The 18,763-nt window shown below is 58.0% G+C and overlaps 1 long non-coding RNA gene across 1 annotated transcript; it reads left to right on the forward strand.

The window, feature by feature from the left end:
• The first annotated feature begins 2,470 nt into the window (after nt 1-2,470).
• Nucleotides 2,471-18,229, forward strand: LOC131279807 (uncharacterized). The gene is made up of 3 exons (XR_009187267.1): nt 2,471-2,543; nt 3,964-4,034; nt 17,185-18,229. It is a non-coding gene; the product is annotated as an uncharacterized lncRNA (long non-coding RNA).
• Nucleotides 18,230-18,763: the final 534 nt, after the last annotated feature.

An 18,763-nucleotide genomic window follows, 5' to 3' on the forward strand; every position in this document is an offset into this window, starting at 1 on the left:
CTGGGCAGTTCCTCTGATGCTTAACATAGTCCTCTTTTTGACCCGAGTTTCCTTAAGTTTCTGCTTCTTCCAATCAAATGATCTTAAGGCAATAATCTTTGTAGGCAACGTTTTTGAACATTTTAAAAATAAAATTTTATTGGGGTATATCATTCATACGTGAACATACATAAGCAATAAGTATATAGTAAAAGTTGTGAATTTACAAAATAAACACGCATATCATCATAAAAGATTCCCATACATCTCTACAACCATCTTGCATTGTTGTGAAACATTTGTTACCACCTCTGAAAGACCAATTTTTGAACAAGCTTTCCTGGCATGTTCAACCAACATTTGAACCAAGGCAGAACATTCCGTTGAGTGAGCTGTTCTCCAATTGGTAGTATAGGTTATTTCCTGTTTCTTACCGTTATAAACAATGTCACAGTGAACAGCTTTGGCATTCAAAGCTTTTTTGACATCTCCAATGATATCTTTACGCAGTATCCCTAAAAGCAGGGTGAGTGGGCCAAAGTGTTGAACCTCTTTAGGCTATTTTTTTTGTTTTAAGATTTATTTATTTATTTATCCCCCCCTCCCCCAGTCGTCTGCTCTCTGTGTCCATTTGCTGTGTGTTCTTCTGTGACCGCTTCCATCTTTATCAGAGACCTGAGAATCTGTGTTTCTTTTTGCTGTGTCATCTCTCCGAGTGTGCGGCACCATTCCTGGGCAGGCTGCGTTTTCTTTTGCGCTGGGTGGCTCTCCTTACGGGGCGCGCTCCTTGCGTGTGGGGCTCCCCTACGCGGGGGACACCCCTGCATGGCACGGCACTCCTTGCGTGCATCAGCACTGCGCATGGGCCAGCTCCACACGGGTCAAGGAGGCCCGGGGCTTGAACCGTGGGCCTCCCATGTGGTAGACGGACGCCCTATCCACTGGGCCAAGTCCGCTTCCCTCTTTAGGCTATTAAAGCATCGTGTTAAATGACCTTCCAGAAATCCCCCAGCAGTGGATGAAATTGCTCCTCTGCTCCTGCCCTCCCCAGCTCTCGGCGCCTCTCGCTTCGGTTTGCCTTTGGGCCAGCGTGGGCTTAGTTTGTGTGAGGTGCCGGGGGGAGCCCGGGAGCCACACTGTTTAGGTGGCAGCTGTGCTGTGCCAGTGCCTCTGAGGCCTAAACAAGCCAGGAAAGATCTATGTCGTTTTCTTTTATTTGAGATGAAGTGGATTCTAAACACCACTTAAAAATCCATTAATAATGGTGCTGGTGTATTATTCATCTTGCAGAAGTGACAGATGTTTCCCACAGCAAAATGCCCAAGTGAGACAGTGAGTTGGGGAGTTAGGAGACTGATGAGTTTCTGTCAAGGGCTCATTACCTCTCGCCTGGAAGAACCCCCCGCCCGCAGCCTCCCCACGCCCCGTGCTGGGCCGGCCGATCCTCATGCTGATCTTCCTGGAGTGGCCGGGGAAGTGGGACAGGCCCTGGGCTTGGAGCCAGCCATCCTGGGACCCTGGATGTGGGACTCGTCTGCTTCTGTTTCTCCACTTCTGGTTTCGCAGTCCCGGGATGGCGTGCGGCCGACACTGCCGCACACCTTGCCCGCCCCCCAGGGCTGGGCACGCCACACCCAGGCCTGGCTAATGCGGTCGGCTCAAGGGGTGGGGGGGGGCAGTCATTGTAAGAGGCTGGAGCCAGCTGTGCCTGAAGCTCACCCTTAAACATGCTAGTTACGTGAAACAAAATCCCCCCCCCTTGTTTTTGCACTTGTCACTTGTAACAAAAAAATTGTGACTGATACACAGGATGACCTCAAATAAGTAAGTCCTTTCTCTTTGGTGAGCATCAGTCACTCCGCTTGTAGGATGAAAAGGCTGGAATTCCTCTGCTCTTCCAGCTTGGGAGGCTCACGTCCCGCATGTGGGCGGGACACACTGGGAGGAGGGTCACAGATGGACAGACTGAAGCATGTGCAGACTCAGGCACTGTGCATCCTTGTCGGGAGAAGCAGCTCCAGAAGACTGCTCTGGAGGGAAGGCAGTGCAGAGCAGGCACCCCTGGGGGAGACACCGGGGAGATGGGGGCTCCGGAGTGCAGAGCATGGCGAGCAGCTCTGAGGGTGCTGCCCCTGCTCTGTGTCTCTCAGTGGCTCCCAAGCACTGCTGGGTTTAAATCCCACCCTCTGAGGCAGGCTGGGGCTCCCCATGGGCTCCTCATGAGGCTTAGTAATCACCGAGCGAATAAATGAACAAATATCCTACACGACCGGACTCCTTGCCCAGCTCCCCAGACCCTGCCCTCCCTCTCCTAACACACTGCCACGTTTATGCCTCGGCCTTAGACACGCTGCTCCCCCTTGCCTGGAATGTCTCTTCCTGCCGCCCACCTGGCAGACTCGTCCTTACCCCTCTTCACTCAGCTCAGGTTCATTCATCTGACAGGCACGCCTGGAATCTCTGCTATGTTCCAGGCACGAGGCCGGGGGCTGGCCTTGACCCAAGCAGGCGAAGTCGCTCTTCTTGTGGGGCTTCCTCCTTGGAGGGGAGGTGGCAGATACAGGGTGAGTGCCCGGGGAAAATGAGGCAGGAGAGGGGAGATGGGGAGTGTCGGGGGGCACGGTGGCATTTTTCCTGGTAGAGGGGGTCAGGGAAGGTTTCTCCGATGCAGTGACATTTAAGCCGAGACCTGCAGGAGGCGAGGGGGTGAGCCGTGCAGATCTGAGAAGTGTGTTCCGCGGAGGTAACGCAGATGCAGAGGCCCTGAGCGGGCAGCGTGCCAGGCACGGTCAAGGAGGCGCAGGAGGCCGTGTGGCTGGAGCAGGGGGCGAGGAGGCGCAGGGCGGAGGGTAGCCGTGGAGCGTGGGCAGGGGCGGCTTGCAGGGCTTTCAGACCACGCCCTGAGTCGGGAGTGGGGGGTGTCCTGGCAGGGTTTGGAAGGGGGACAAGAGTGGAAGCAGAGGCCAGTTGGAAAGCTCTGGCGCCTGCCCGGGGGGCAGCAGTGGGAGCAGCACGTGCTCGGATCCTGGGCCTCTTTTGGGAGCGGAAGGAGCAGGATTTGCTGATGTGGGTACTGGGGGGAGAGGAACGAAGGGCGCCCGAGAGGGAGGGCAGGTCCCGGTCGTGGGGGGGAGGTGGCGGGGAGCAGGTTGGGGCGCCTGCCCGGAGCTGGGTTTTGGGCATGTTGCCTCCGAGAGGCCGTTCCTCAGCCGTGTGGACGCGTGGACGAGGGTGGACGGAGGGATCTGGAGCGCGGGGGGAGGTGGGGGTGGGAGGGACTCATCAGCAGACACGCGGAAAAGCCGGAGCCTGGGGCGGGCGCGGGGGCTGGAGGGGCCAGGCCGGGCCTCTGGCGCAAGTCAGGGAGCAGGGGGCCGCGAGCGGGGGGGGGGGGGGGAGCGGCTGCCCACAGGTCCAGGGGGGCTGTTCCCCTGGGAGGGCGCCATCACCTGCGACGAGGCCGCTGAGGGCCACGCCCGGTGAGGATGGCACCTGGCCGTGGGTGGCCTCGAAAGAGCTGTTTGGGTGGGGTGGCGAGGGGGAGAGCCAGCTGGAGCAGGTCACGAGGGGTGAAGGGTCAGGGGTCGAGGAAGGGCTCTGAGCAAAGCCCGAAGGAAGGAGGACGTGAGCCATCTGGGCGTCGTGGAGAAAGTTCTACGGCAGCGGGGGCGGCTGGGGCCAGGTCCCTGCCTGGGGTTTCCGGGGCGGCTGTAACCTAGCCCCGCAAGCTGGGAGGCTTACAGCAACAAGTCAGGCCCCACAGGCCTTTCAGTCTGAAGAGGGGGTGTCGGGGAGCTGGGCTCCTTTGGAAGCCGGGGGCTCCTGGCCGCGGCCGGAGGCAACCCACGGTGCTCCGTGGCTGTCGTGTAACGCCCCCTCTTCTCTGTCCGTGTCCAAAGCTCCTCTCCTTACAGGGACACCCGTCACTGACCCAGGACCACTCGGTCCAGTTTGGCCTCGTTTTAACTAGCAATGTCTTCACAGACCCTGTTTCCAAACGGTCCGGTCTGGGAGCCTGGGGCTGGGACTCGAGCCTCCCTTCCTAGGAGCCACAGGTCAGTCAGCAGCCCCGGGAGGAGAGGGCGGGCTGTGCGTGAGGGGCAGGGCGGGCCGGGCAGCCAGGAGGGGCGGGCAGCGAGGAGGAGCAGGCCCCGCCATCCCAGGCGGCCGTGGGGGTCTGGGGAGGAGGCGGTCGGCCTGGAGGGTGACGGGAGCTTCTAGAGGACCTCGAGCGCCTTTTCCGAATGCCCTCTGGCTCCCGAGGGGATCTTCGGGTGTCTTTGATTCTGGGCGCCCCCCGCAGAGCCCTCCCTGCTGCCCTCACCTGCCCTCCTGGGGGGTTGTGCCCTCTCTCCCCCACTTCCCCTGATCTCGGCCAGGCGCGGGCCCCACGTGGCCACCCTGGCCATGGACGTTGGGGGGACGGGGCTGAGTCCTGGACAGAGCCGGGCCGTCTTGGCCCGTGTGAGGGCCCTTTGTTTCGGGGTGGGCACTGCTGCTCAGTCATCAGCCGCTAGTGGGACCGGAACTGGCCTCTGCTGGCCGCCAGACAAAGGTCCTCTTTGAGAGGCCAGGAAGTGATGAGCTGGGGTTTATCTGTCCAGGGACCCGTGGGACCATCGAGGGCCAAAGAGCGCGGAGCCGGGGGCGCTGGAGCCCTTCGTCGCCGGGGCGGTCCTTGGCGTGGCCGTGGCTGGGATGGGTTCGCCCCTGGCTCAGCTCTCCCTGGGAGCCCGCCCCAGCCCTGCTGCCTGCCTTGGCGCCTCTCGGGCACCCGCCGCGGCTCTCGCCACCCACCCGTGGTTGAGTCATGAGCGAAGCTATATCCCTGCTTTGTGCCAGACGCAGCTGACCCCAGGGCTTCAGCTCCGCCTCCAGCGGCCCCAGGAGCTGAGACTGTCACCGCAGCCACAGGTGGGCAGGCGGAGGCTCAGCGGCGCTAGGCGACTGGCCCCAGGTTGCCCTGCTGGGAGGTTGCCCCCAGGCTCTGCTCCCCTGTGGGCCCACCACGTCTGGCCACGTCTTTTACCCCCCACGCTTTATAGAAAGCTCCGAGGCGGGCAGCCGCCCAGGTCACAGTCAGCAGTGGAGCTGGACCAGCCCCAGCGCGGGCCGCGCGGCCGACGGCTGGGGTTGGAGTCCCAGCTCTGTGATGTTCCTAGCGCGTGACCTTGGGCAAGTCCCTTCCTCTCCTGAGGACTGCTTTCCTCTTCTCGGGGACAGTAACCCCCCTCCTGTAGGACCAGCGTGCCAGCAAAATGAGGTGAGGGACCTGGGCTCTGCACAGAGCCTGGCGCAGCGTGCGTCCTTGAGGCACGAGTTCTCTGTCCTCTGGCCTCGGCCCCCGAGTGCCAGAGCTGGCCACAGCTGAAGGGGTGGCATGTACCAAGGCTCTTGCACCTCAGTAGTGGCCGCTCAAGATGCTGGCCTGAACCACCTGGGGAGCTGCACAAAGACCCATGCCCCCAGTCCTGCCCCGAGATTCTGAGCCAAACTCCTTCAAGACTTTCAGATCCAAAGAAGTGAATCCCTAAGAATGGAATGCCTGACCCTGTGACAGGGAGCTGGGGAGGGATTGGAAAGGCTGGGATGAGGCAGGGAGGGGATTTCTTCTCTCATACAGAGTGTGTGCAGCCAGCCCTGGCGGAGAGCAGCCCCACACCCTGAGTGGGCTAATTGAGTCTTCCACGTAAAAGTGAATTAAAGGGAAGGGGAAGCGATGGTCTGGGGGCATGGGGCGCTACGTGGGGGAAGGATCTAGTGCAGGGTCTCCCTGTTTCTTCTCTTTGCCCTCTTCTCCTTTCCTACCAATAACTGACCTTTATGTGTATGTCCCCTGTCCTGGGCTGAGGGCACTCAATGTCCTAGTTAGCCCTCAAAATAACCCCATGCAGTAAGGTATCATGTTATACCCATTTTACAGATAAGGAAGTGGAGGCTCTGAGAGCACAAACCACCTGCTCACCGTCACGTATCTGCCAATCAGCAGGCTAAGATTTTTAACTCAGAGACTGCACTCTTAATCCCTCCTCAGTGCTGCTTCTGTATTGGAGGAGAATGTATTTGGCTGCAAATAATCGGAAACTTGGTTAACAGTGTTTACATAATTAGGGGTTTCTCATTATTACATAATGAGAAATCAGGGGCTGCTGAAGCAGCTCATCAACATGGATAGAGACAGGCCTTCTCTACCCTGCTGTACCTTATGTATGACTTTTGCCCTCAAAGTTCCAAAATGACTGCTGGGCCTCCAGCAGTCACATCTGCATTCCAGGAAGAGAGGCAGTAGAAAGGCCAATGATCCCTTTGAAGCTTATTTTTTATTTGGGATGTGAAGCACTGCCTAGCAGATTCCCAATTAGATCTCCTTGGACAGAATGTACACCTGGCTGTCCCTTGCTGAGAGGTGAGCTTTCCAGCCTCCGGCGCTGGGGGAGGCGGTGCTGGGGTGGCGGGGGAGGGGGCTGAGGAGTCGACCTGTTTCTGCTGGGACTTCCGCCGCGGTGTCTCCGTGGTCTGACCTCCCAAGGCCCTCCCAGCGGCCCCACTCCCGGCTAGGGCGCGTCTAGGGCGCCGAGGAGCGTCCTGTGGGTGCCCTCGCCGTCCGAGGTGGGCGGCGGCGGGAAGAGACGCGTGTGCGAAGGGCCGGGGCGCAGCGGCCGGGGGCGGGTGGCACCCTGGAGTCCTGCCCCCGGGGAACTCACCGCCCTCCTCCAGGCACGGGTTTCCCGGCGGCGAGCTGGCCTCGAGCGAGCTGTGCCCGCGCGGCGGCCGGGGTGGCCGTGAGGACGGACGGACAGGAGCGCGCCGGCCTCAGCGGCGGTCGCCGTGGTCTCCGGTGGCTTCCTTGGAGCGGTTTCCCTTCCCGAGAGCGCCAGCCCCGCCGAAAGTCCCGCCCTGCGGGGAGAGGCGCTGCTTTCAGCGGCCTTGAGGAGGGAGTGCAGGCAAGAGCTGGCGGGGCGGAGAGGGGCCCGCGGGGGTCCGCGGGGGTCCGCGGGGGCCCGCGGGGGTCCACGGGGGTCCGCGGGGGTCCGCGGGGGTCCGCGGGGGTCCGCGGGGCCCCGGGTCCCACCGCCCGCGCCGCGCGCTGGGACTCCGGGGACCCGGCTGACGGCCAGCCCCCCCGGGCCTGATGGCTCCAGGCCGGCGCGCTCCCGTCACAGCCCCGTCGGGTGGCTCCTGCTGGGCTCCCCGCAGCGCCTTTCCTCGGGCCGCGGCAGCCTGGCCGCAGCCCGCGCGGCTGAAAGCGCCCCGTCCCGAGCCCCTGGGGCTGCCATTCTGTGACTCAGGGTGTCCCCCACCCAGGGGCAGCTTTCAGCGCTTCCTGGGAGCCCCCTGCCTAGGAAGGGGCCCCAGGACAGTTGCCCTCCCCCTGCCCAGGGCGGGAGCCACGCGGGGTTCACGTGCTTAGCCCGCCCCCTGGTGGCTTCCTGGGAGCACTGCTCCCTCCAGGGCCCGGCACCACGTTCCTTGCTGGGCCGCCCCCACCCCCACCTCGCCGCGGGGGAAGCTGTTTTCTTTCCTTTGTGCCCCCAAAATGTGAACCTGCTACCAACATCCCTACCTCAGAGAAGCTGAGACCTGACTCGATTGGCTCCCTTGTTTCGCAGCTCCCCAGCCTGGGACATCGACGCCCCTTGTCTCTGAGGTGAGCGGCATCTTCTCCCTATGGTAGATGAGGAGACTGGGTTCTCAGTGGGCCCTGCAGTCAGATGCTGCTGACATCTCAGGCCTCTGCCCCCGGCCCCTCCAGGGACGCTCCAGGGCTGTGCTCCCCACTGGCTGGGCTCACACTGTTTCCTCTCTCTGGAACCCTCTTCCCCAACCCTTCAAGTCTCAGCTCAAGTGCTCTTCTATTTTCAAATCTAGTCTTTACTGAATAATTTCTAAATTCCCAGCCTGTGCTCTCAAAGTGTGTTCCCCCGACCAGCTGCATCAGTGTCATCCAGGAACTTGCTAGAAATGCAAGTTCTAAGGCCCTCCTCAAGACATCCTGAACCGGACACTCTGGGGCTGGGGCCTGGCAGTCTGGGCTTTGACAAACTCTCCAGGTCCAGGCATTGTGGCAGGCACTTGGCAGCATTATTTATTTATTTTTAAAGATTTATTTATTTATTTAACCCCCCCTCCCCCCCGTTTGTCTGTTTTCTGTGTCTATTTGCTGTGTCTTGTTTCTTTGTCTGCTTCTGTTGTCGTCAGCGGCATGGGAAGTGTGGGCGGGGTCATTCCTGGGCAGGCTGCTCCCTCCTTCGCGCTGGGCGGCTCTCCTTATGGGTGCACTCCTTGCGCGTGGGGCTCCCCCATGCGGGGGACACCCCTGCGTGGCAGGGCACTCCTTGCATGCATCAGCACTGCACGTGGGCCAGCGCCACACGGGTCAAGGAGGCCTGGGGTTTGAACCGCGGACCTCCCATGTGGTAGACGGACGCCCTAACCACTGGGCCAAGCCCGTTTCCCGCATTATTTACTTATTACACTAACCATTCAAAGTAGAAACTACTTTATCCCCATTTGACCGATGAAGAAACCGAGGCTCAGAGAGGTACCCAAAGCCACACAGACTCTGTACTGGAGTCCAAGCTCCCAACCTGCCTCGGTGGTGCCATCCCTGGGATTTACCAGGTGCCGGGAGATGGCATTCCCTGTGTGACCAGCAGGGGGCGGCCTTGACCCAGAGCCCAGAGTCCAGGCTGGGTTGGAGGGAGTGGGAGCCGCCAGCGCCTGGGAGCTGGACCCAGGGCGCACCTCCCGCCCTGCACCTCCCACCGGTGCCACGCCCCCACCCTCACCTCTCCCACCAGGACGCCCAGCTCCTGACCGTGAAGCGCTCAGGCAGGCACTCTGGGCAACTTGGGGTAAGTGTGAGAGGCTCCCTTAACAAGCGGCGTGACCTTGGGCAGGTAGCTGAAGCACTTTGAGCCTCAGTTTCCCCCATCTCTAAAATGGGGGTTGCCCTCCCTGCCTTGAGGAGCCACTGAAAACATTCTCCAGAAAGGCCCTTTTGGCTTCTTAAGGGGTTGAGACGCTGTCCTTTGGGAACTAGAAAAGCGAACGTTTACTGGGCGCTAAATATGCGCTAGGTGCTTTCCATAGGACGTTTTATTATCTGCTGACACAGCGAAGTGAGGAACAAGCTTTCATTTCACAGATGAGAAAACTGGGCTCAGGGAAGGGAAGCGACTTGCTCAGGTTCCCACAGGAGGAAATGGTGGGGCTGGTTTTTCCTCTTCTTCCAGACATCTGTCCAGATAGACGGCAGCTGCGCAGTGCAGGGGGGAGGAAGCAGAGCTGCCTGCCGTCCCCCCCCCGCCCCGGGCTTGGGGGCCAGGCTGCTGAATTTGCCGCCTGCTCCACCGCTAATCAGCCTTGCCACTTGGGCCGATCGCGCCACCTTTCCGTGCCTCCATTTTCTCAGCCGTACAAGAGAGATGCTCAACCTTGGTTTATTCAGGAATTTAGCAACGAAGGGGACACCCTGGCCGACCAGGGGTCCTGCTGGGCTCGGGGTGGCAGCGAGGCGGCCCCTTCTCTGCGCTCAGCCTCAGGCCAGGCTCCGCGAGGCTCGTGGTTCTCAGCCTGCCTTTCAATCGCTCGCCTCTGGGGGTCTCCTTCTCTCCCACCGCGCCTAGTCGTCGCCTGGCACACAGTAGGCCTTCTGGAACGGAAGTTCCTCATCCCTTTCCTTGGGAAATCAGGGCAGCCCAGCTTTACCCCAGGTGCCAGGTGGGCGCTGCCCAGCTGAAGGCAGTGGCGCCAGCCCCGGCTGGGAGCTCTGAAGGACCCCTGCGCCTGGCTGGGAATCTGGAGGGGGCCATTCCTTCCACCCGCCGCGTGCCCGCAGCCTTGGAGAGAGGACGCTCTCTGAGCAAGGGGGCCCTGAGCGAGGGGCACGGGGTGGGAGGAGGGCCGGGATCTGCGGGCACTGCGCTGCGCCGGGCCCGGGCCCCTCCTGACCACCACGCTCCCCCCCTCTGTTATCCTTGGAGCGGGGGGTGGTGGGCTCGCCGGGGCTGGGCTGGGCCTCTGCTGGGTACACAAATACCGGTCGGCCCCGCGCGGGCTGGGGAACAAGGCAAGCCCTCAGCACAGCTCGATAAGGGTTCCAAAGAAAAGCCTGGGCCCTCCGCGGGCGGCATTCCTCCTTCCTGCTGGCGGCTGCTAATTTATGCTAATCAGATGCATGAAAACCCTAAGTCCCCAGAGGGTCCCGGGGGCCAGGGAGGATCCAGCCGGCGGAGCAGAGGGATGAAGGAACCTGTGTTCCTGGGGCTGCCTGGTCCCTGCCCTGCCCTGGGTCCCCCGAGAGGCCCCAGTCCTCCAGATCCTGCCCGCCAGGCCAGAGGGGCAGGGGCCCCGGGAAGGGTTAGGGTGGGGGCTTAGGGGCCTGGCTGCTGCCCGGCTGGGAGGCGGCCCGGCGGCCCACGCTGGTCCCGGGCTGGGCTAGGTCTTCGAGGCGTTCTTTCACTGACTCCTCCCTCAGACTCCCGGGGTAGGATTCTCTGTGGCCGTGGGGAAACCGAGGCTTGACGTGGTTCAGGCTCTTGCTCTAGGACACCTGGAAATGGGGGCGAATATGGAGTTAGGGCGGCCTGGGGCCGGAGTCGTGGCTCGTGACCTCAGTAGCTGTGTGACCTCGGCAGGTTGCTTCACCTCTGTACCCCAGTCCCTCATCTCGAAAACAGGGGTGCTGGGAGTATTTTCTGGCTCCGGCAGCTGGGATGACATGAGCCGATGTAAAGGCCCAAGTGCAGGGGCGCCCCGTGGGGGCACGGGCTCAGCAGTGTGGGCCGGCTGCACGGCCACCACGGCCACCGGGAGCGGGGAGTCGGCTCCACCTGCCTGCCCCCCAAGCCTGACTCCTTCCCAAGGTGCGGGCTCTTTCCTCCCAGGGAGTTTGGGGGGCAAGAACACTGTACCTCACGCAAGGTGACCAAGTGGAGGGCGGCTCCGGGCTCCTCCAGGCCAGCTCAGGGGGCAGCCTCAGGCCCGGGAAGGGGCCTGGGTTCAGGACTGGGGGCCAGGGCTCAAGCTCTGCCCTCTCCCCACCCTGAGACCCGAGGGTACCCTTTTCTGCTGTGAGATGAGCCGCCGTAGGTGGAGCACGCTGATGGTCACTGCCGCACCAGAAGGGACCTGCTCGTGAAGGCTGCTCCAGCCCAAGGGCAGATTCTGACGCGTTGACTCTCCACGGCTGCCCGCGTTCTCATCTCTTACTCATTCGCTCCCCCCTCACTCGTTCACTAATTCCCTCGTTCACTCGCGCACCCTCTTTGCACTCGCATTCACTCGCCCCCTTGCAGTTTGCGCAGTCAGGCTGGCTCGGGTGGCGGGGTGGCCTGGTGGTTAAGTGTCCTAGCCCACGGCGGTGCCGCCGGGCCTCGGCCTCCTCCGGTGCCCCCTGGGGTGATGCCGTGCTAGTCCGCAGGTGCAGCTGTGGAGGGACCAGGTGACGGTGGCAGCCTGCCCGCGTGCAGCGCCCGCCCCTGCAAGGACTAGGCGAACCTGAGTCTGCTCTTCCCGGCTCCGTCTTCCCTTCCCTGGCTCAGCCTCCCCATCCCGAGGGTCTGAGGAACTGGCAGCCAGACTGTGAGGCACCCCGGAGGCAGGGGGATGGCTTTCTTGGGCTCCTGGAGCTTCTTGCCCCTCAGAGCCCTGGCGATTGGGTAGGTCTGGGTGGTCCAGCCGGGGGCCTGGAAATTTAATTTTCCACGGAGGGACCCTCTCCCAGGCCAGGCCATCTGAGTTATTTTGGGACACCCTGGCCCTTGCTGTCTGCCCTCGTCCAAATAAACTGGCTCGATAAGGGGGCCCTGGAAGGCCCGCCTCGCTCAGGGACCTCTGGGCTCTGGGACTGGTCCGTGGCCAGAGTCAGGCCCGTGCCCCCGACTCCCTCATCCCTGGGCTGGGCGGAGCGGGGCAGGACTGTAAAATGTTCAGGCCTTTTAATGGTGCTGAGGTTTCCTGGCTGGGCAGGGCATCCTGAGTCAAATAAAAATAAAAGAAAAACAAACAGGGCCAGTGTCAGCCCTGTGTGAGGCAGTGTGTGATGGGGGCGAGGGAGAAAGCCGCTTTCCCGTCCGCTGGCCCCGGGCACACGCAGGGCCCCGGCTCGGGCAGAACCGCTCTCGTGTCTCCACCGAGAAGCGCGTCAGCCCTTGAGTGGGCCGTGGGAGCGGCCAGGGCAGACCTTCTTCTCTCTCTCTCCCTCTGCTTGGTCCGCACTCTCTCCGGGGCCCTGCCTCAGCGACGGATGTTCCTGGCTTCTTGGGGAGTCCAGGAAAGATCCCGCCGTCCTCCTCGGAGCAGGCCTGGTCCCTCCAGATGTCAAGTGAAGCACGTTGGAGACAAAGCCTCTCGGGCCACGGGGTGTCTTTCCTACCGGGCAGGTCTGAGCCTCATGGGGCGGCGAGGAGGGGCAGCGACAGGGCCCGGCTTTCCTTTCCTGCTGGGGCAGCAGCAGTGGCAGCCCCTGTTGGCTGAGCATCTATTCTGCACCGGGCACGGCGCCAAGCACGCACATGGCTCGCTCAGGGCCCACGCCCCGGCGGGGCAGGGTCTAGCCAGCTGTGTTCAGCCAAACAGGCGTCCATCAGAGCGGCCGCACTTACACACGCCTCAGCGGGACCCCAGAGACAGCCGAAGTAGATACAACCCCAGGTGCTGGTGCTCCTGAGGGCGACGGAGACACACAGGTTCTACGGTCATGGCAGAAGGCTCTGGAGTTCAGTGCCGTGCCAGTGGGCCCTACTTTGGAGTTTGTGCTCCTGAGTGTGACGGAGGTGGACTCAGATGTGACCTCTCTACACATGTCTGCTCTGTCACTTTTACTGAACCTGTGGTTGGTGCTGGGGTTGGTGTATTCTCAGGGGACTTGAATCTCTGGGCTGCCCATGTGCCAGCTGGGCCCTGAGCCTCAGCAGAGTTGCAGCTCCTACCCTCTGTTTCATTGGTCTTACCCAGGCCAGCTAACAGGGAGGTGAAGATGGTCAACCACCACACCAGGGAGTCAAGAGCGCCTACAGCTGCAAGCAAGAGAATCATATCCATCAACCATGTGGCCTCTAAGACCCCTCTCGATTTAGAGGTGGAGGGGACATCACCATCCCAGGGTCCACAAGATGGAGGAATAAAATATGGATTAGAGTGGACTTACTGATATTCTACTATGGAACTATTGTGACTAGTGATGGAAGAAATTGTAGCATTGCTGTGGAGAAGGTGGCCACGGTAGTTGCTGAGGGCAGGGAGAGGGAAGAAGAGATGAGCTGTGGGGACGTTTTTGGGACGTGGCGTTGTCCTGAGTGATGTTATGGACACTATATATCCTGCCATAACCCACTGGGTGGACTGGGGGGAGTGTGAGCCGCAGTGTGGACTGTTCTCCACGTGGTGCGGCCGTGCTCGGGAGGGTGTTCGCCGAGCGCAACGCGTGTGCCGCGGTGGTGGTGGAGGGTTGTTGATGTGGGAGGAGTGGGGGCTGTATGGGAATCTCTTATATTTTTTGAATGTAACGTTAAGAAAGAAAGAAAAGGAAACAACCCCAAACCAAAACACCACCACCCTGATTGTCGTGTTTGCCAGTTTCCACGGTGAAAATACCCCCAGCGCGAGTCAGACAGGAAGTTAGTAGGACGCACGGTTGGGAGGAGCTGCGGTGCCAGCGCTGGGGTGCGCTCCCGTCAGCGTGTGGGGGGTGGCGGTCTCCACGCGCCACCTCCGGTGTGCGAGGGCAGCGGCTTTCTCCCCGGGCCCAGCACTGCCTTCGCGTCTATTTACTCCTTTCCACTCACGAGAGAGGCATCGCCTTCGTCCATTCTTGGTGCTCCGGCCCCTGCCTGCCTCGGGGGTCTCAGGCCAGGGGCCCTGGGGTGAGGCCCAGCAGACCCTGGCCTGGCCCCTCTCCACTCCGCTTCGCCTGTGTGCGCTGGTCTCGCCTCCTCCAGGCCCGCTCAGGCCTCCCTCGGGCACGCTGGTCCCCGAGGCTGCGTCCTGCTGCCGTGGGGGCCGGGGGACTTAGAGGGCATCCGCCCCTCTCAGGGGGAGCTCCCTGGGCCCTCTTGGGTGCCTGGTCACCCGGCAGCTCCTGCAACGTGGCAGGGGACGGGCCCCGCTGCTGCGTCGGGCCCGCGCAAGGGCCCCGTCCCTGCTCCCGTGCAGATTCTGCCGGCACCATCCTGGGTCTCTCCCGGGGAGGAGAGCGCAGGTGCCCTCTGCTTGGTCACGGGAATCATCTGGGAGAGCTTTCACCGTCAGCTGGGACCGAGGGACGCCCGACAGGCCGGCTCTCTCCACTGCCCCGACCCCCGGGCCCTCCTCCCGCGTCCCCGGAACCTGTCTTACAGGTGGAGAAGAGTTTCCCTGGCTTAGCCTGTAGGCTTCCAAGGTTTCTATCCGACAGCAGAATCTGGACCTTTGGAACCCAAAAGTCGGTGAATTTGACTTCTCTGTTATCTACATCTTTCTGTGTCATCCCGATGACAGCAGCCTGCCCAGCTGCCCGGATGTGGGGACTGGGGGGCAGGAGGGGGTGCGGAGGGCGACGAGGAGAACAGGAAATTCTGGGGAAAGAGGCATTGGTGGATATTTCGAAATATTATCCTCCCATGTGCTGATAAAGAAAGCGAATGCCGAGAGGTCGCGACCTGCCCGGGCTGTCCAGTGAGGCAGAGGCAGCCCCGGCCCAACCTGTCGCCTGATCCCCAGGTCTGCAGCAAGCAGCGAGCAAGAGGGTCAGAGGGACTGAATTTGCTGTTTCTTTTGAACAGACAGAGACGGGGGCCCAGAGAGGGAAGACACTTCCCCAAGGGTGCGCAGCACGTCCGGACTGCGGTTCAGGGCTCCCAGCTCTGTCCAGGGCTGCCCCACGGGGCCGGCTGCTGTCGGGATCCCCATGCCTGGCCCCTCGGCTTGCTGGCCTCAGGCAGGACCTTGCCCTCTCCGCACATCCGTTCCTCCCCTCCCTGCCAGGGGCTGCTTTGAAAGGAAAAGGAGACAGGGCTGCGGGGCTCCAGCCTGCGGCAAACGGGCCCCTTTCTCCTCGGCGCCTCTTGTCTGAGCAGCGCAGATTCATGATGCCCCTCCCGCCTTTTAAGAAATCGCCCCAAACATACAGAAAAGTTGCAAATATTGTTCAAAGACCCGACCCCTCCTGTACTACTTGCGAGCGAGTGGCTGACGTGGTACCCCCCACCCCCCCCACCGCTGAGTGCGTTAGTGGCTGTAAGGACGCGCTGGGGCATAAGCACCACGACGGACTCGGGGCACCCACGGTAACCGTCACCTGCTCGCCCTCAGACTCCATCCCGGAATATTCTCAGTGGCAGAGGCTCCCGGGTGCGGCGAGCTGTGCTGCCTCCTTCAGCGTGCAACAGGTCCCAACTCTTTCAACCTTCATTTAGCCTTCCTGACCTTGCCGCTGTACTAGATCCCAGGCCGGTTACGTTGTAGACCCGCCGCCTTTTGGGCGTCTCCTCTCGACTGCATTCAGGTTGGGCGTCTCTGGCTGGAGGTCAGGGAGGCCGGGCTGGGCGCTCCTCGCCGGTCCCGACAGGTGGCGCGCGGGTTTGACGCATCCCGTCGCCCAGGTTCCTCTGCGTCTCCTGGCTGGGGTCAGGTCAGGAGGCTTCTCTGTGAAGTTGCTCCTTTTCCCTTCGTAATTCAACAGTATTCTGTGGGGAAGAATGTTGAGAATATGTATATTGCCCATTCCTCATCAAAATTTCAAATTCATTTGTTCATTCATTTATTTCATATGGACTTATGGTTTCCTGTTTCATTTGCTGGGTTTTAATCTGTTACTTTCATTATTTATTTCGATGCTCAAAAGGTGCCGAAAGGACCCCCTTCTTCCTGTCTTCTGTTTCCTTTTGCCCTCTACCCATCATCCTTTAAACACTTCCTTTCTTTCTTCTTTTTTTCATTTTTTTAAATTGTGGTAAAATGTGTGTGAGAAAACATTTTAACCATTTTAAAATAAAATGTTATTAAAATATATCATTTAGGGAAGCGGCTGCGGCTCAATCAGTTGGGCTCCCGTCCACCACATGGGAGGCCTGGCTCGCGTCCCCGCACCTCCTTGTGAAGGCAGGCTCACCCGCACGCCGCGGAGAGCCACCCGCCCGGGTGCCACGGAGAGCCGACTCAGCTGGGTGATGCAACAACAACAAAAAAGGGAGACAAGTGAAAACACAGAAGAGCACGCGGCGAACGGACACAGAGAGCAGACAGCAAGCAAGCTGCCAGGGGGGGAATAAAAAAATATATATATCGTTTGTACATGAACATACATTAACAATAAGTGTATAGTAAAAGTTGTGAACTTAAGAAACAAACGTGTACATCATCATACAGGGCTCCCATACCTCACCCCACCACTACCTTACATCGTTGTGAAACATTTGTTACAAACTATGAAAGAGCATCATTAAAATATTACTACTAACTATAGCCCCCCACATCTTACATTGGTGTCTTCCCCCCAACCCACCCGATCACTAACACCCTGTGTTAGTATTATACATTTGTTGCAGTTCATGAGAGAACGTTTTTGTATTTATCTGGTTAACCACTGTCCATCTTCCCCCTCTGTTTCCCCGTGTTATACAGCCTCATGTAGCATTGTAACCATTTTTTAAAAACTTTTTTTATTGTGATACAATACACATAGCATAAACATAAAATAATTTTCGTCATTTTGAAGTGAGCAATTCTATGACATTAAGTATATTGACAGTATTGTGCAACTTTCATGACTCTCTGTTTCCAGAACATTTTCATCATCCCAAACAGAAACTCATACCTGTTAAGCAATAACTCCCCACTCCGTCTCCCCCCACATCCCTGGGAACCACTGTTTTGCTTTCTGTCTCTATGAATTTGCTTATTCTAAGTATTTCATGTAAGAGAAAGCACACAGTATTTGTCGTTTGTGTCTGGCTCATTTCACTCAACATGACATGGCAAGGTTCATCCACTTGAAGCATGTGTCAGCACTTAACTTTTTTGTGGATGAATAATATTCCATTGTGAGTATATATCACATTTCGTTTATCCATTCATCTATTTTTTTTTTTAAGGTACCTGGGGCTGGGGATTGAAACTGGAACCTTGTATGTGGGAAGCCAGTGCTCAACCACTGAGCCACATTGGCTTGCGCGAGTTGGTTTTTTCATTTATTATGCTTGTTGTTTGTTTTGTTTATTCCAGGAGGCACCTAGAACTGAACTCAGGACCTTCCATGTGGGAGGTGGGCACTCAACCTCTTGAGCCACATCCGCTCCATATCCATTCATCTATTGATGGACACTTGGATTGCTTTCACCTTTTGGTTATTGCAAAAAATGCTGTGATGAACATTGGTGTACAAGTGTGTATTAAAGTCCCTGCTTTCAATTCTTTTGGCTAGATACTCACAAGTGAAATTGCTGAATCGTATGGCAATTCTATGTTTCACTTTTTTTTTAGAGATTTATTTTTTATTTATTTTTCTCCCCTCCCCCTGCAGTTGTCTGCTCTCTGTGTCCGTTCACTGTGTGTCTTGTATTCTTATAAGAGGCACCAGGAATCCGTGTCTCTTTTTGTTGCATCACCTTGCTGCGTCAGCTCTCTGTGTGTGTGGCGCCACTCCTGGGCAGGCTGCACTTTTTTTTTCATGCGGGGTGGCTTTCCTTACGGGGTACACTCCTTGCTTGTGGGGCTCCCCTATGTGGGGGACATCCCTGCATGGCACAGCACTCCTACACATATGAGCACTGCACGTGGGCCAGTTCACCACAAGGGTCAGGAGGCCCCGGGTTTGAACCCTGGACTCTCCATATGGTAGGCGGATGCCCTATCAGTTGAGCCAAATCCACTTCCCTAACTTTTTTGAGGAACTGCCAAACTTTTCCTCAGTGGCTTTACCATTTTACATTATCCCCAAAAGGTATGACTGTTCCAATTTCTCTGCTTTCTCGTCAACACCTGATATTTTGTTTTGTTTTATTTTTTAAGTAATAGCTATTCTAGTGGGTGCAAAGTGGTATCTCATTGTAGTTTTGATTTACCTTTCTTTCATGGCTAATGATGTTCAACATAATTTCCTATGCTTATTGACCATTTGTATATCTTCTTTGGAGAAATATCTATTCAAATCCTTGTCCATTTTTCAAATGGTTTTTTTTGGTTGTTGTTATTGTTGCTGAGTTGTAGGCATTCTTTATGTGTTCTGGATATCAAACCCTTATCAGATACATGGTTTCCAAATATTCTCTCCCCTTTTATAGGTTGTTTTGCTATCTTGATAATGTCCTTGATGCACAAACATTTTTTTAAAATAAAATTTTATTGAAGTGTATCATTCATACATGAACATACACAAACATTAAATGTATAGAAAAAGTTGTAAATTTACAAAACAAACATACGTGTCATCATACAAGGCTCCCATACGTCTCCCCACCACCACCGACTTCCATTGTTGTGAAGCATTTGTTATAAGCTATGAAAGAGCATTATCAAAATATGACTACTAACCATAGCCCATATCTTACATTTGGTGTTTTTTCCCCCAACCCCACCCAATTATTAACACCTTATATTAATATTGTTTATTTGTTATCATTCATGTGAGAACATTCTCATATTTGTCCTATAAATGATAGTTCGTCCTCCATCACCAGATTCCCTGAGTTATACAGTCCCATGCTTTGCACAATCCATTCAAAGTGTTTGCTCAGTGGCTCTCATTTTTATCATAGAGTTGTGCTGTCATCACCTCAGTCAATTTTAGAGCTTTTTCAATACT

The sequence above is a fragment of the Dasypus novemcinctus genome, chromosome 9 (genome assembly GCF_030445035.2).
Source record: "Dasypus novemcinctus isolate mDasNov1 chromosome 9, mDasNov1.1.hap2, whole genome shotgun sequence".
Lineage (NCBI taxonomy): Eukaryota > Metazoa > Chordata > Mammalia > Cingulata > Dasypodidae > Dasypus > Dasypus novemcinctus.